Genomic DNA, 18,963 nt, shown 5'->3' on the forward strand with positions numbered 1-18,963 from the left:
CTCACTACAAAAACTCCTGTTGGATGTGATCTCAATAGCTTTTCTGAATACACCCATTACTTCAGAGTATTATGATTGCACCAGTCAGGACACTGGCTAAAGTAATATGCAAGTCACAGAAAAGCTTTGAAGATATTTTTATTCTAATCATCAAAATAACCAATCTAACACTCCCCATGTGACAACGGGTCCCAAAGCTTATGACAATCCTTCATACCATGTTCAATTTGAAGGTTTTTACTCAAGTTGAACCAAGTATCAAACCACAGTGGTAGACTAAGTTCTACATTAATACCTTGGTGTGGCTGTATCAGTAGATTCCTCAACGAGTTCACTGCTGCCATGATCTTCTTGGCCCTGACTTTTAGACATTAAAATATTGATGTTATTCATTTAACAGAAAAAAGAGTGCCAGTAAAAGTTTACCTGTATACACCAAAACACACACTGGTGTATTTTAAGTAACACTATATGACCTCATTTAGACATTAAAAACTGTAAAATTCCAAGCTTATTTAAACTGTTTTCCCCTGGTTGGATGTGAGGTGTCACCTTTGATTGTCCAAGCATCCCTAAAAGGAGCATCTCCAAAAGCAGGGTACCCGCACCGGCACTCAGCAATGGTACACTCAAAACAAGTACCAATATCTGCAAATTATTCTAAGAAGGCACAGGTCATTGGGCACCCACTAAACCAGACCATAGGACATGGCCACATAAAATTATGGGATAAATTGTTAACAAAACAAAAGGAAACACTGAATATTTACCACCCATACGAGTTGTTCTCTAGAACAACCAAACACTACCACTTTCTACTGGCAGGCATGTCATCCTAAGATAAAAAAGGATATATCAGTGAATGCCATGGTTAAAAGTATGCCACATATGAAGAAAGAAATGTACATATCAGCATATTTAGTGCATACTAACAGAGAACAAGAGAAAAAGTACTGAAATCACACACAATTTAAACACAAATGAAAGGTTACATAAAGCCTATAATTAATAATTAAATACCATCAACATGTAAATTCCACAGTCTACTGAACCAGTAGGCTGCTTTGGGATGTCCTATGAAAGAGAGGAAGAAAAAAAAACACACATTTGAAAGTCCAAAACTACAAGTGAAATTACAAGTTTAACAAATGGTTGTATGCAATTTACCTTATTTTTCATTAATAATTGCAGGCAGATATTCTTGTTGCAAGTTTGCTGAAAGGAAAAAAAATATATATAAATGGCACTTGTAATTACAGTGAAAAGGTCCTGTGTACATCATAACTGTCAGTCTGAGTCTCATACAGTTAGTTAAGTGATGCACTGCACATTTCTTGAAAGTCTTAACAGTTTATAAATGTCATGCATCACCTGCAGAAAACTACCAAGAAAGTCTGTTAAAATTGACGGTGCCAAAACATGGCCGATAGTATACTTGGTATTACAATTTAGACACATTGCTCCAAGAGCTCCAACATAAGAAACTCAACTGAAAAGGAAAAAAGGTAACATCACGCATCATTCCAGTTAATACATATATACACATCTGTAATAAATTAGCTTTCTGTCTTAGACTTTACCCGTCTAATATCCATGGTATCCGGCGCTCATCTGTTACCCTAACCAGACTAGCAGGCCAGGGCAAACAGCAATTACTGAAACGGCAAACCTATTTTTAAAAACACTTTAACTGTTATAACAGTTTAATGAAAATAGACATGGCTCTATATACAGACATGAAGTATAACCTATATCTATCTATCTATCTATCTATCTATCTATCTATCTATCTATCTATCTATCTATCTATCTATACTCTTCAGCCAACTTACATCTTAAAATAAAACTGAAAATACTAATTTATATTGAGCTAAAGTAGGTTGCAGGTTTGTTCTCTTAATGTTGTCTGTTTGTCATTAACAGCACAGCAAACTACATCAACCACTGCAGTATTTTACATACAACGGAAAAATATAGGCAATTGACCTGTATATAAAAAATATGACACTACAGCTGGTTAAAGGGCTGCAAGTGTCAAACAATTTCTTCTTCATCATCATCAATTCCCACTTCTATGTGGGGTCGATGTGCTTGATCAGCAGTCTCCATACAGCTTAGCCCTGATCTTACTCCCCTGTCGGACCCTTGCCCTTCAGATATTCTTTTACTTTATCAATCCATCTCTGCTTATGGCCTCACTAGCTTTCTCTTCCCCTGTACTTCCATTTGTATCATCTTTTGACCCACATACACATTATCTCTACTCATTACAAATTCAAACCACCTCGGTCTACTTTCCAGTATTTTCTTTGATATCTCTCTCATTTGTGTTGCTCCTGGGATTGTCTAATTTCTTATTCTGTGCATAAATAAAGTCGCTGAAAAACGTCCAAATGAGATTAAAAGAAAGGACTGGACACCATGCGGTAATTATCAATATAGAAAAATTTATTCATTGATAAATTGGTTTAAAGATTACAAGGCCCGAGTTAATGGGAAAAGTGGGATACACGTACCTCCGTAGGAAACTGCTGTTCTGCGGTGATCTCGCAAGTGTTCATTTGCTTGTATATACGAGTGTGAAGAATACAGTCGCGGATGACAGAAAGGGCACAAAAACACATCTGAAGACTGAAGTACGGACGGAATGTTTGTGGTATTTTTGATCGTGACATGATCTTGTTTAAAAAAATGTAAAATAACATTACAGCGTTTTAATCGAACATCTCACAAATGTATAAATATGCACAGAATTAATAGGGAACCAAACTACTGGCGGTGATCTACTAGCATTCCACTGAGCACCGGAGAGGGGGTAGTTATGGGTGGATGTTCCCCGTGAAACTTGCCTCTTGGTGTTTGAAGAGTTGCCGGTGTTCTGACGATTTGTCCTACTTTGTCGAAGTATCCTACCGTAGTTTATTGTAAGTCGTAACATTAAACTTATAACGTTATACCATGTCATCATTTAACATGTTGTATTTAGAAGTCGTCTGTCAAATTAATGGAAATGTGAACATTTCTCAATTTATTCTATAAGCATCATTTAATGCCCGAAAGAGACACAGCCTGATGCAAAGATTTCACAAGACGGTCTTTACTCGTGCATGGATACAATGGCCTGTACAAGATTAAAAGTCACACATGCAAAATATACAACTTATAAAATGTTGACAGTAAATACCTATGCAGTTAACTGTAATAAATGCATTAATGTAGTAAGGCGAAGTTGCGTAATTTTGGTCTGCGCATGCGTAGTATCAGTGAGTAGATCATTTCGATGGGTAGGATGTTTCGTTAGAACACCTGTTCCAACACCGGCACCGCTGAGTGGCGGACCACTTCAAGCACTGAATATGCATCAGTTACTACAGCGAAAATGATTATTAATACAAACGTGAATACAATATATGTTAATATTTATACAAACGTACAATCACAACAAAGAAACAAAGTTATTTAAAAAAGACGAAGAAAACTTCGCAATTGCAAATTTCATACGTTTTAATTTAGAAGCAAACTTTTTTCCATTGTCAGAAATAACAAACAATTCGTTTTGTCGCTTCTTCTTTGGTCTAATAGAGTTTCTTCGCTGCTGCTTCGTCTTTGTTTTCTTTTCTTTAACATAGTTTCGTTGCTTAGTACAGTGCAAGGCTATTTAAAAGGAAACTCTATGAGGCGGAACCTCAAAGCGGTAGGGATCACTAACTGTGACAAGATTGGTGGAAGTACCACTTGAAAGACAACTTCAAACGCTGAGTGAGTTTTTGATTGTCATACTTTAACAACAATCTCATTCGTTGAAATTCTTAATTAGCCAATAATATCCACCTCTATTTACAGTTATCCCGCCTTCAGATCCGCCCATAATGTCTCCGGTCTGCAGCAATACCCTTCTCAACACGAGACGAGAATTGGTGCTCTTGAGGCAGACCGGAGTAAAATGGACGTGGCATATCATTTTCGACTTCAGCCAATCATATATTAAATTATGCGTTTTTACCACCGGTATTTTTACCACCGTCATTTATGATTAGCGGTTTTGAAAAATAATGATCACAAAAGTTTAGTTATCAGATGTCTATTGTTACTGAACAACATCTGAAGAAAATTTCGGTGAACATATGTATATACATTTGTGTCCGCTTAATTTTAATGGATTGAGGTAGACTTAATGGACTATACTTGATCACCGTAAGGCAGTCAAATTAAAACAAATATTTGACTGTTGTTGTTTAATCGAATTTCCAAAGGAAATGGTCGCGTACATTTAACAAGACACAAGACGGGCTATAAACGTATTACAATTTTAAACTTTGAATAAATCGCCAAAGCTGGATCTTAACTTCAATAATACACAACCCTAAACATTTGTTTTATTACTTGAATTACTATTTATCTACGTGTATTTATGTATGTATTCCTAATATTCCATTGTACCCCCTTCTGCCTGCAGATCAGCCTCTGTTCTTTGTTTGCTGATGTCAGTCAAATATTCTGCGGTATTCGTGTTTGTTCTCATCGTACCAGCAGCTCTAGTGAGTTTCTTGCCTGTGGATCTCGTATTCAAGTTGCTTTTTAGCTGTATTATGATTACAGAATACTTAACACTCTCAAGTTCATCTAGGAATAGATAACATTAAGAAAGCTGGCAATAAAATCGTGAATTGAAAGAATCCTTTGGCTGTCTCTACATGATATCAATGTTAAATGTAAGAAAGACAGTTATCATAGTGCTAATAGTCACATTTCAATTATTATTTTTATAATGAAATTTACTATGTTAATCTGTGAAGAGCAAATCAAATGAGTAATCATTTTGCAATTTTTTTGACTGTGCACCTGTTAATCAGGCTATTCAATTTTTTGACTTAATTGGACCTTTATTACTTTTGGAATTTTTAATTCCTCTTTAAGACCATCAAATACATGTTTATTATAATTCATATTACTTATGCAAAAGTTACATTTTGAGATTGAAATTTGACAGATGTTTGTTTGTATAGTTCATATCTCATTTAGCCTCCATTTGACTCCATCAGGTCCTAGTGGTGTACTGAACATATCAGCCTCTCTTTAGTGTCTCTGAGACTGGAGGAGGCCAGGAGTCCAACTGTACAGCAGGCACTGATGGGCTTCAGCATCACGACTGTTAACGAGTTAGAAATGCTAGATATTTCAGCTGAACATAATCCTATATGACTACCCAAGCAAACAGAATACACACAGTGTGTGTGTAAACTCCAGTACAAAGACCAACAGAACAGAATTACGGTCTTGACATAATAAACTGCACAGCTGTAAACGACTCCACTTTACTGGTCATTTTACCACACATTACAGAGAGTCTGTCAAATCTGAACCATTAACTCATTCAATCTGAACAGCTGGCCATTTATTTTGGTAATGATATTTCTGGTAAGGCATTTTTTATTCTCATTTGTCATGGGTTTATATTGAAAAACCCGTGATAGGCGTCTTCCCCGTGACCCTGTTCTGAATAAACGGGTTTTGAAAATGGATGAATTGATTTCCTTCCCTTAATGTGCAAATTATCTTAGTCATGAACGTTATTGGAAAGTGCCCAAGATTTAAGAAGTATCAAAACGTCGCATCTTTCAGGTGGAGCTCTACAATATTCTCCAAAATATCCTAACAGAGTGTAATTGCAGACCGCAGTTCCTATGAAGTCAGTCATGTAATACCCTAAACGCCCTCAACGCCCCAATCACGTTCACAGAACTGCTTTTTGTTTCGTTATCAAGGATGTAATACGGTATACTGTGAATTAAGGTTTTAAATAAAGTTGTTATGAACCAGATAACCAAGGTAAATATATGAATAAATAAGGGCCGGGGTTAGTAACACAGAGTAATGGAGACGGGCATCTTTTGTAAAGTTCTGTTTCATGTGCTTTAATAAATTAAAAGCTTTTCTGGGTTAACCTTGTGCCTTGTACTGAATCATTTACGGAAGCTTCTAGAACGAATAAAGAATATCGCAGAGGATGTTGCGGTTCAGTTGCTCAAAAAACGGAAGCGACACAATTTTCAACGGTCTGATCAAGACAAGTAATTGTTAAACGAAGCAGGACTGCTTTTTTAATTTGCTGAACATATCCGACGACCTCAGTAATCTGTTGAACGTAGTAAGGTATGCCTATCGTTTTGTATTTTCATAGTATCCTATGAAGAGCCGTTTAGAACTTAATTTCTTCTTCACAGCGCATACACTTCTTTACTGAAGCTTCTTCCGGCAGCTCCCGCAAGTACGGGTTCCCATAGCGGATCATCCGCATACATCTATGCCAGTCTTTTACATTATTATCTTTTTTTTTTTTTTCTGAAACACATACACTGAAAGGCTTTGACTGTACTGAGAAGTATACATCAGTGTTGGAGGAACTACTCAGACAGTTCACTTAAGTAAAAATAAATGACCAAAAATGTACTAAAAGTTGAAACACCCCGTTAACCTTTCTTGTTAAGTGAAGGTAAGAAAGTACTTGCTTGAAAATATAAATAAAGTATTAAAGTAAAAGTACTTATCGAATGTATTCCCCGATTCAACAGTGTTGTGATGGACAGTTATACGTCACTGTGCTGATTGTACACCAGGTGGCCTAATTCTTCACTTAGAAAGAACAGCTACGCCAGAAAGTAGTTTGAACCCCTTCTCAGCCTTGCAGCAAGTACTTTACTTAATGGTCAATCCTCTGCTGATGCCATGCAGTGTAACTCCAAGGCCGTCGATTGATTTGTTGTGAGGAAGAAGTAGTACCTCCGGTTTCAGACAACGAAAATGCGTCTGTTTTGTTGTTTTTGAGCTATAACACTTTCAATATTTGAATCACAAATAAATCCAGAAAAGTATGTGTAATTTTAAGTTTATGGGTCCGTGTACTTTTTGGTATTTGAAATTTCATTTTAGAAGCAAAAACGAAAAAACGGAAATGAAAGGAATTTTCAGATTTTGATTTTTGATTAAAGAACAAAATGAGGGGAAATAAGGTATTTTTTTAATTCTGTGGTAACAAATAGCAGTCATAACCCCCATGACCCTGTGTTTAGGATATAGCGGGTTGGATAATGGATGAATGGATGAAAATAGAACAATGTAAAAAAAAAATAGTTCAGCCTACCACTGCATGCTGCTCGAATAAGCTGTTAATACTTAGCTATCGAAATTAAAATTACACCAGGCTTATTGCTTAGTATACTTGAAGAGTCCATAAACTATATTTCAGTTCAGTTACAGAATATGTTCAAAGTCTCTCTTCAATTTTTTCTTTTGCTTCACCACTAAGCTCTCACTTCAAATGACCATCTACAGTATTTTCTCTTTTACGTCCTGGTAACACATCAGATGGCCTATATCATAAAAGTGACTTATTCAACACCTGTTGTGTTTGTGCCAAACCCACTTGTACTTTTGTTTTAAAAGTTTTTTTTTTTTTTAATTTAGGTCTAATTAGACAGGTTTATAATCACGAGGATTGAATTGTGGCAGTGGTGCACGTTGCTGTGAGTGTCTGAACTGATGTTAGGAATTTTAGTTTCTAGCACAAGTAAAGGCCACTTTGCAAGCAGGGCCCCAGGGTGACCACATGAGTCACCCTGATGGTAGATCCAGGCTTGCATAAATATATCAGTTTTAATATCACATTTATTTACTCTGCTTTAAACAATTCCAATAATGAACTGTACAAAACAATTAGCACATTTTAATATAAATGTTTTGTGAATACATTGTATTTGTATGATGAACAAAAGAATGATCAGAGTTTCCATTTGCAGATGATGATTTAGCTCTAAAAAGTATAAAATCATAATAAAATCAGCACTGATGAAACAGGGTTTTATATCTCTAATCTTCTTCTTCTTTCGGTTGCTCCCGTTAGGGGACGCCACAGTGGATTATCTTCTTCCATAAGGGTCTTATATCTCTAATACCCAAACCAAATACAGCATAGACCTCTGCCATGTGAATAATTGGCGCCCTATTACACTTTTAAATTCAGATTACTAGCGTCTCTGTATTCAAATAGACTTAAATCTTGTTTAGAAGATATTATTTCTAATACCCAGTCTGGCTCTATGAAAGGGAGGCATATATACAGTAACATTAGACTGATTCTAGACATTTTAGATTATCCAGACTTTATAAATCAAGATGCATTCATTCATTTCTAAACCTCTACAAGGCCTGGGTAGCACTTCTTTTTTATTTTTGAAGTTTTACGTAAATTTGGTTTTTGTGATAACTTCAAACTATGGTACAGTACATACTTTTTATAATGGCATTTATAGTTGTGTGTCTCTATCTTTTGGTATTTTTTCCAGTTTTGTTAATGATAGGGACATTTGTCAGGGCTGCTCTATTTCCCTGTTTCTTTTCCTTTTGGAAGATGAACTTCTTAATCTGTATGTTGCTCATTGCTCCAGGATTGATGGTATTAAGATTGGTGACAACACTCTCCGTCAGTTAGTGGTTGATATTTCTTTTTCTAAAGGACTAGTCACAGGTATCAGAGGTCTTGAATGGTCTCAGTCTTTTTCAGGGGCCTCTGGTTTGTCAGTGAATGCAAGGAAAAGTGAAATTACGTATGTGCATCCTTCAGATAAAAGCACTAGAAATGGAATAGCTGTGAAACACAACACTGGGTATCTTGGTGTTGATATATGTAAAATAAACTCTAAGTGAATATCTAAAAACTTTGATCCAAAATTAGACTAAATGAAAAAAAGTATTCTTAGCTGCAGAGAGATCTTACAATTTATGGAAGGTTCGTACTGACAAAGGGTAAAGGCATGTCATGTGTAGTGTACCTGGCACTGTCATTGCATGTTGATAAGAGAATGTGTAATTCTATTAATTGCCAATTGTTTAAGTTTATTTGGGAGAACAACACTAAATAAATTAAATGAAATACATTGTTAAAACGTTACAATGATAGTTGTCTTAATACCTTAGATTTTCAAACAATTAATCAGATATTCAACTTAAATTGGATTAGGAATCCTTTCTCTAACACAGATTCTCATTGGTACTGAATCCCAGATTTGTTATTTGAGCTGTAAACTCCCAATCAAACTTTCCAATTTTCACAAACAAGCACTCACAAATCTGGAACACTGAGTACATATTATCTTGCAACAAATCTTATTTATAAAAGAGTGAGCTGACCAGAACATTCTTTATCTTTCTGACCTTCTTCATGAGCAGGGAGATCTTTACACTTTTGTAGATTCTGTAGCTTTCACAGGGCAAGTGTTTCTTTAAAAGATGACCTAAAGGTGACAAAGAGCATTCTTGCTGGATTGAGAATGTTTTTTAAAGCTTATTGAAGTTATGGTTTGTTGTCTAATAAACTCTATGACTTTTAATCAATGGTGTTAATATCATGGACAAGAAATGTAACAGTTTATTTATCAGAAGTGCTTTAATTTCAGATTGTAAAATTTCAAGAGCTTATGTTCAATGGAAAGTTTAATAACCTAAATTAAACTCGAGTAGCACGTGGATTATATCACATAAATTTCTTGTCAAAGAAATTCCTTTTAAAATTCTGTACGCTTATTACCCTTCTAAAAAATGGCTAAGTACATTTTTGTCATAATGTGTTTTCTTTGTGTTCATTTTGCAATGAAGAAGATGAAACCATTAATCATTTATTTTAGAGCCACTCAACAATCAGAAGTTACTGCTTTGTTCTTTGTATGTGTTCATTAACTTTTACAGAATTCTGAAAGTATGATTTTTATGTTGGAGTTTGTTTTTAATAACACCTTAAAATTACTTTGTTTCTTTGGGAAATCTATTCATAAAGAAAGAGCCATAAACTCTAAACCTAAATTTAAATTATTCTCATATGATGTTGAACCCTTCTTCATGTCTATGAAAAGAATGTCAAGGCCAGTAAACGGTAAAGCTGCTTAAACATATTCTTTACTAAAAATCATTGTTAAAGATCTATTTGTTTAAATTTGAATAAGGTATTTTTATTGTATACATAATGTCTATGTATCCCCAGTGTAAGTTCAGTTGTCATTTTAAACAATTAGTTGTTAGTTTTCATTATTGGATTTTCTGGCTGTATGTGCAGTTGCGTGTTGATCAGGTAACAACAGAGTCTATTGGGCAGCACACAGTGCAGTGGTACACAGTGGGTGCCTCAGCATTACGATCCCTGCTGCCTAGTTTGCCTCCATAGCTGCCTGATTAATAATCCAACAAGTGCCACAGAAGTAAAAGCTCTGTGATGCATCAACGACATTGCTTCAAATCCTGCACTGCTGCAATCAGTACGATATATCTTGGGCAGCTCATCACTCGATACCTAAATCACTCTTTTACAAATTGCGTTAATTTTACCACACAATTATGTGGTGACCCATCACAGACTTATTTAAGAGAAATTGCTCTAAACAAAAGAGGCTAACGACATCACACATGCGTTTGAGCACTCGTATGGAGCTCTACTGAATTAATTTGTTGATGCACATGAGTCGATCCCCATGATTCACTGAAAAGAGTCGTTCAAATAGAACAAACAGTTCATGTGACTAAAAATATAACGCATCACCATGTAGAAAAGTAGTGGAGTAGAAAGTCGATCTATTTGCTGAAAAATGCACTGGAGTAAAAGTCAAAAGTATCCACAACTAAATTTGCTAAAGTAAAGTACAGACACTTGAAAAATGTACTTAAGCACAGTAACAAAGTAATTGTACTTTGTTCCTTTTCACCACTAGTATACACTATTTAGTGAAACACATAATACTGAAATAAGTACATTTTATATTGAAATGCATGCACTAATAATGAGATTTTTGGACAGTTTCTCGAAAGCCTTTCACTGGTGAGAAAACCATTTGAGACTCTCACTGGCTTTCCCTAATGTATTGGTACTAGCGAATGTGCGTTGTCATCGGTGTTATGTCACTGGCTCAGGAAGTATTGCAAGTAGATATTGAAGTAATGGTTGTCAGGGTGGGCACGGTCATCCATCAATTTCAACTTCTGTTTATCCGTCAATCATTTTCTACTTCAACCAATCATATTGTAGTGGCTAGCATTGTCACCCTAGAGAGGGGCAGGGGCTGAACAGGTGATTGACTGCAGGGTATTTTCAGGTGTGCTGAGATTTGCATTCCCATTATACCTTTCAAGTCCTAGAAGGCTCGAGATGGCAGGTGGAAACTCACAGGGCATTATAAATACAGCCTTGTGTAGCCAATGTTTACAGTATGTCACTATGATCTGTAAAGTTTATTTCAATGTATCTGATTTTACTCATATGAGTAGAAACCAGACACATTTAGGTAAGCCAGCTGACAGAAAACATGTGTGAGACAAATTGGCTGATGGGGAGATTCATGACATGAACAATTAGAAGATGGCAGAGCAGGACAGTTGTCCTATTTGGTGTGTGGCCAAGAGCCCAGGTCTGCTGTTTTTTTTTGTGTAAGAATTCCATGGACAGGGATTTGTAAAGCAGGACTGACCCATTTCCTTGAAGGTTATTTTAAAGCCAGGCAATTAAGTTGACTGAAGGGAAACACCAGAGAATATGGACAGAGACACGTGAAAGACACACACAGAAGACATAGAACAGGTGAAGGTGTTATTTGGGTTCAGTCCAGAAATAAACAGCCCATCTGGTATTTACCCATATCTGACAAGAATTCTATGAAATATAAATATGCGAGTGGTTATAATGATGAGGATCTAGCACAAAGTCAGAAGCCTTTTATGGGCAATATCTTATGGTATAGCAATCAATCAAGTCCTGCACTGAAAACAACATGATCTGGTGAAGTCGAATTTGATTGACATTTATCCCAAACCCACCCTTGATCAGCCTATAATTTCTCTGGGCTACAGCAATACCCTTCTTGTAATTTATGGCAAGTGGTGACGTCGAATTGTGATGTCATTCATTCACAGATGTAAATGATTACTCTTAGCTGGGATTGAGACTAGAACACTTTGTAAATACTTCTTATGTCCTACTCTAAGGTAGGACAAAATCTTATCCTGGTGTGACTTTTAGTGCAATTCCTATCAATAATTCTGAGAAACCTGATAAATACTGGCCCTGGTCATGAATTCACACACAGTAATTAATTTGTTATCGACTTATTTACTCTTCTCCCATTATACCTTATGATGTTGGGGTCTTGAGGCAATGATTACATTTTTTCTGTCTTTTGCCAGGATCTTCATTTGTTCCACTCTTTCTGACTGCTTCTTTGATGTTCTCTTCCCATGCCATTCTAGGTCTTCCGTTTTCTTCTTCTTTCGGCTGCTTCTGTTAAGGGACGCCACAGCAGATCAACTTTTTCCATATCTTCCTGCCTCCGCATCTTTTTCTCTTACACCAACCACCTTCATGTCCTCAATCACCACATGTGTAAACCTCTTAGGCCTTCCTCGTTTACTCTTGCCTGGCAGCTCTATCTGTAGCATCCTTTTCCCAATATACCCAGCATCTTTGTCTCCAAACCGTCCAACTTGAGCTGACCCTCTAATGCCCTCATTTCGAATCCTGTCCATCCTCGTCACACCCAATGAAAACCTTAACATCTTTAACTCTGTCTCCTGTTTTTTGGTCAGTCTCACAGTCTCCAACCCATATAATATAGCTGTTCTCACTACCATTCCCTTTCACTCTTGCTGATACTTGTCTGTCACAAATTACTCCTGATACTCTTCTCCATCCACTCCACTCTGCCTGCACTCTTTTTCACCTCTCCTCCACGCTCCCCATTACTCTGTACTGTTGATCTCAGGTATTTAAACTCATCCACCTTTGCCAGCTGTACTCCTTACATCCTAAGCATTCCACTGACCTCCCTCTCATTTACACAGATGTATTCTGTCTTGGTGTTCCTACTGATCTTCATTCCTTTCCCCTCTAGAGCATATCTCCACCTCTCCATGGTCTCCTTAACAGGCTCCCTACTCTCACTACAAATCACAGTGTCAAACATCATAGTCCACGGGGACTCCTGTCTAATCTCATCTGTCAACCTGTCCATCACCATTGCAAATAAGAAAGGACTCAGAGCCGATCCCTGATGTAATCCCACCTCCACCTTGATTACATCTGTCACTGCTATAGCATACCTCACCACTGTAACACCTCTCTTATAGATATCCTATACAACTCTTACATACTTCTCTGCCACTCCCAACTTCCTCATACAATACCACAGCTCATCTCGAGACACCATGTCATATGCTTTCTCCAGGTCCACAAAGATGCAATGCAACTCCTTTTGGCCTTCTCTATCCTCCCCCAACACTCTTAGAGCAAACATCACACATGTGGTGCTCTTTCCTGGCATGAAAACATACTGCTGCTCATGGCTGGCCAAAGCATTTATTGGGCCCTAAGAAGAACACGATTTGGGCCCCCCACTGCTTTGGCACTGCCAAAACTACTATTTTCAATGCTTGATCATTCACATACCTACTATAAATTTAACACACCCATTATCATTTTTATTAGTTGTTGCCGTTGCTTATGTTATACCAATGTCAGCCTGGCATGTTTTCACTATTCTGTGGTTTTTAATCTTTAAAGGTATTTAGCTCAGTAAAGTGGTCTCTGTGCATTTTAATATTCAAAGTGAAGGTTTCCTAACCCAGTCCTCAGGCTCCCCTAGACAGTTCAACTTTATGTTTTATCCAAACTCTCAGCACACCAGAACCAGCGGTTCAGTATTACTGATTGTTTGGCTCTGCTGTAGAGGGTGGTTAAAATTGAGCAAAATGTTGGAATGTCTTGGGGGCCTGAGGACTGGGGTGAAAATCCCTATTCAAAGAGATAGAGTACATTGAGTATATTATAGTGATAAGTTGTATATTGAATGTGGTGTGTTGAAAAGTAGCCAAATAAACCAGAAGGCCATGCATTTACTCTAACCAGGTTAAACACTTTAATTGTTTTTTGTTAAAAAAGTTTCAACATGTAAAATTGAAGAACAACTATCAACTTCAAATGAAAAAAAATATACTACCCAAAACATAGATAACATCAAATAAATTAAATAAATACTTAAATAATGACATAAAATGAAAATATAAACCTGTAACACTACAATACAATAACTGTTCAAGAATAAAATATAAAGCTGAATAATTATGAAAACTATGCACAGGTGCAAATAAATTCCAAAGTAAAATTTAAGGCATTGATTTCTTTTTTTTTTTTCAGATATTCTTATGTCTTCCTCTTACAGTCTACCTCAGTATAACACTTTTACCTTAGAATCTCTCTTTCCTGGCTTTTCTGGAGGCAAAGTAATTTATGATATCATTATAAGAGACCTGACGGCCAACTTTGTTGTTCATGCTAATCCACTCAGTCTTTCTTGTTCCATGGAAGAGCTCAAGTAATTTTTGATTAGTTTGAGCTTAGAAAAGCTCAACACTATTTAGCAAGTGAATATGGTGAAATGCTGAAATTCATCATTTTTTTTATCTTGTATTGTCTTCTTTTTTCTTTTCTCTGCTCCAGAAGGATATGTTCTTTACTGTGACATAACTTTTTTGCAGATTTTCGACATAGAGAAGACTGTAACTTAACGTTAGTCTGACTGATCACAACCAACATAATGTTCTTTACAATGTGCATTCATGCACATGATTCATGACACCAGCTCACACCAGCTTAACATAACGTTGTGTTTTGTGTGGTTACTGTAGCCATAATATATCATTAAATATTAATATGTTCCCTAAAAATTATAAAGTTCTATCTGTCATATTTCTCATTTCTTTGCCATATGGCCACACTGCTTCACTGCTGGCCATAACAAGAAGTATAATTAATGGGATTTCAAATAATTCTTGTATGTTAAATCTGAGCAACACGAATCCATGCCAGAATACAACATGTCAACCTCCACAGCCATTTTTCCTAAACATCTCCATGCTTCCACAGGTATGTCACCTAGACTAAGTGCCCTTCCATTCTTCATCCTCTTCATAGCTGTCCTTACTTCATCCTTGCTAATCTGTTGCACTTCCTGATTCACTGTCTCCACCTCATCCAACCTTCTCTCTCTCATTCTATTCATTCATCAGCCACTGAAAGTACTCTTTCCATCTGCTCAACACACTGTTTTTGCTTGTGAGTATGTTTCCATCTTCATCCTTTATCACCCTATCTTGCCAGCTTGGTCCGTCTGTCTAGCCAATCAGTACAGGTCCTTTTCTCCCTCTTAAGGGTCCAACCTCTCATAGAACTCATCATACACCTTTTCTTTAGCCTTTGCCACCTCTCTCTTCACCTTGCGCCTTACAGTATCTCCTTGTACTCTTGTCTACTTTCTGCATCTCTCCAGCTATCCCACTTCTTCCTCTTCCTCTGTATACTCTCCTGTACTTCTCCTTTTCCTCCTTCCTCTGTCCAGATGTTATGCCAAGCACCCTTCTTGCTGTCACCCTTAATACATCTGCTGTAGCTGCCCACCTATCTTGTAATTCTTCACTGCCACCCAGTGCCTGTCTCACCTCCTCCGTGCACTCAACCTTGCAGTTTTGCTTTTTCAAGTTCCACCATTTGATCCTTGGCTCTGCCCTCACTCTCCTCCTCTTCTTGGTCACCAGCATCATCCTACAGACCACCATCCTATGCTGTCTAACTACGCTTTCTCCAGCCACCACTTTGCAGTCTCCAATCTCCTTTAGATTGACCCTTCTGCATAGGATGTAATCTACCTGTGTGCATTTTCCTCTGCTCTTGTACGTCACCCTGTTTTCCACCCTCTTCTTAAAATACGTATTCACCACAGCCATGTCCATTCTTTTGACAAAATTCACTACCATCTGACCTTCTTCATTCCTCTCCTTGACACCATACCTACCCATCACCTCCTCTTCTCCTCTGTTCCTTTCACCAACATGTCCATTGAAATCCACTCCAATCACCACTTTCTGTCCCTTAGGTACACTGTTCATCACTTCATCCAACACATTCCAGAAATCATCTTTCTCATCCATTGCACACCCAACTTGCGGGGCATATGCACTAACAACATTCATCATCACACCTCCAATTTCCAGCTTCATAATCATTACTTTGCCTGACACTCTTTTCACCTTCATAACACTCTTGACATACTGTTCCTTCAGAATAACTCCTACTCCATTTCTCCTCCCATACACACCATGATAGAACAATTTGAATCCATCTCCAATCCACCTGGCCTTACTCTCCTTCCATTTAGTCTCTTGCACGCACAATATATCAACCTTCCTTCTCTCCATCATTATCTGCTAACTCTCTCCCCATACCAGTCATACTGCCAACATTCAAAGTTCCTACCCTCAGTTCCACTCTCTTTACTTTCCTCCTCTCCTCCTGCCTCCGAAAATGCCTTCCCCCTCTTCTTCTGCTTCTTCGGCCAACAGTAGCCCAATTTCTGCCAGCATCCTGTTGGCTAACAGTACTGGTGGCAGCCATTGTCAATGCAGGACTGGACTGATCCAGAATGGAAATACAGCACAGTTTTCCACATATTGATCTGGCAAAATTTTACATCGGATGCCCTTCCTGATATAATCCTCCCCATTTATCTGGGCTTAGGACCGGCACGAAGAAACACACTGGTTTGTGCATCCCGTGGCTAGGTTACCATTTTAGATCTTCCCCTCTGTCTTTTTCCTTCACACTTTATTTTAAACACATTTTTTGGGATACTTTGTTTCATTCATCCTTATTATATGTCCAAACCACTGTGGCTGTTTTATTTCTATGGTTTCCACGCGTGGTTGCATTTTCAGTTCTTCACAGATCCTTTTGTAGCCCTAGAATCATATAATATTCCCCTGAATAGTGTGGCTCATGTTGAAAATTAATCCTTATTATTATTTAGTTATGTCAGTGTTTCTGTAATGTAATTGAGTGGGCGAGAGGACAGGCGGGGCTCGTACTCGGATAAGAGAAGAGAATGACTACCTGGAGAGTTTGAAAAAAAAATAAAAATTAAGTTTGAGTTTTACATGGTTGCGGATGCTCTCGGGTGGACTAGCTCATTTTTGCATGCAGCGTTTTGCCGTGAGCCTGCCTGCAGGATGACTCCATCATTTTTTCCACAGCGTGGAAGTGCTGTGTTTGGACAATGGACACTGATATTCACTCCGCTTATTTGTGAGTACTGTGACCTTTTTATGTTGGTTCATTAGAGTGAACAGGCCTTAATGTTTTTGTCCACCACGTTCCCGAGCATCGGCCAGGACTGCAACGAGGGGAGTTTGTGTTAATATTATTTTTATTTTGGTGGCCGCTCGCTTGTGTTTGTGTGTGTGTGTGTGTGTGGGCCCCTAGTTGTTACGTTAAAGTGAGATTTTAGTAATTAAGTTTGTTCTTATTATAGATTTAGTTATTGTGTTTTCTTTAACAGAGGGATGTTTTAAGTTCTGGTAAAAGCAAAGAGTTAAAAGTACATCTGTAAGGTTTAATTAAGTGCACTGCCTGAACCTGTAGGTATTTGTTGTGAAGGGTTAAATATACTGCAATTTGTGTGAGTTTTCTAATTTCTGCAATCTATAATTTGTGGGAATTTTGATTGGACTTAACTATAAATAGTTTTATTTTTTAGATATTTTTCCAATGTAGTCAATACATTTTGTTATATTTTGGGAACATATTTGTATTGTGAATTGTGTTACAAGTTATTAATTGTGAAACAGCTGGCAGCTTATTACTGGGGAGTAGGTATTAGTTCAGGGATTCTAATTTATCTTCTAAAAACATGTATTTAAAATTAAAGGGGTTTTCATAAATCAGCTCAGGGAAATAGATCTTACGAACTTAGGGCGCTATCCTATGGCTAAAGGTTAAAGAAAGTGATACACTTTTATTTCTTATCCTGTCTCTTTTTGTTTTACCTACCACTCATACTAATACTTAATTTCAGCTGCAATTATTTTAGATATTTGTTTATGCAGTATTGCCCAAGATTCTGCAGTATATTATATTGTTGTTACATATGTGGTTTTATATAGCTGCATCTTCGTCTTCATACTTAATTCTTTCCTATTAATGTGTCATTAATTTGATAATATTATTTTTTGCCATGTTTATTCTGTTTCTGTTTTCTTCATCTATCTTTCCATCTTCATTTATGATTACTGCCAGGCACTCATTCACATTTTGTAGTTGTTTTCCATATACAGTATCTGTATCTATATTTGCCATTTCTCTTTTTATTGTTCCCTTGTTATTTTCATTAACTTTACTTTTCTCTGTATTTATTATCATACTTTTCACTTTAGCTTGCTCTTCCATGTTATTAATTTCCTTTGTAAACTGTTGCTCACTTATTGCAACTAGTGTTATATTGTCTGCATATATCAACTCCTGGTTCAATACTGGATTTAATTTATAGTATCCCAAGGCTGCATTTCTAATTTCTTTCTTGCCCATGTTGATTAAACATAATTCATATAATGTGCAGGGTGGCACGGTGGTGCAGTGGTAGCGCTGCTGTTAGGAGACCTGGGTTCACTTCCCGGGTCCTCCCTGTGTGGAGTTTGCATGTTCTCCCCGTGTCCGCATGGGTTTCCTCTCACAGTCCAAAGACATGCAGGTTAGGTGCATTGGCGATTCTAAAATTGCCCCTAGTATGTGCTTGGTGTGTGGGTGTGTGTGTGCCCTGCCCGGGGTTTGTTTCCTGCCTTGCACCCTGTGTTGGCTGGGATTGGCTCAAGCAGATCCCCATGACCCTGTAGTTAGGATATAGCAGGTTGGACAATGACTGAGTGACTGTATATCACAGATAGTAAAGGACTGAGTCTGTCTCCGTGTTTGATGCCCTTTTCTATATTTCACTGCTCTGATGTTCGCCCATTTAATCGTGCCATTCCTACACATTTTTAATTAATACTTTTAAAGATCCTTATTTATTTTTCTGCCATTTCCATTGTGTCTAATGTTTCCCATATATA

The 18,963-nt window shown here is 37.3% G+C and overlaps 1 protein-coding gene across 5 annotated transcripts in view; it reads left to right on the top strand.

Annotated features, from left to right (window-relative positions):
- The first annotated feature begins 6,021 nt into the window (after positions 1-6,021).
- LOC120536903 overlaps positions 6,022-18,963 on the top strand; it is a 405,177-nt gene continuing 392,235 nt past the window's right edge. For all 5 annotated transcript variants that reach the window (XM_039765454.1, XM_039765455.1, XM_039765456.1 and 2 more), the window contains exon 1: positions 6,022-6,153. The gene's annotated coding sequence lies outside the window, so the exon portion shown is untranslated. The remainder of the gene's footprint in view (positions 6,154-18,963) is intronic.

This window comes from Polypterus senegalus, chromosome 10 (assembly GCF_016835505.1).
Source record: "Polypterus senegalus isolate Bchr_013 chromosome 10, ASM1683550v1, whole genome shotgun sequence".
Classification (NCBI taxonomy): Eukaryota; Metazoa; Chordata; class Cladistia; order Polypteriformes; family Polypteridae; genus Polypterus; species Polypterus senegalus.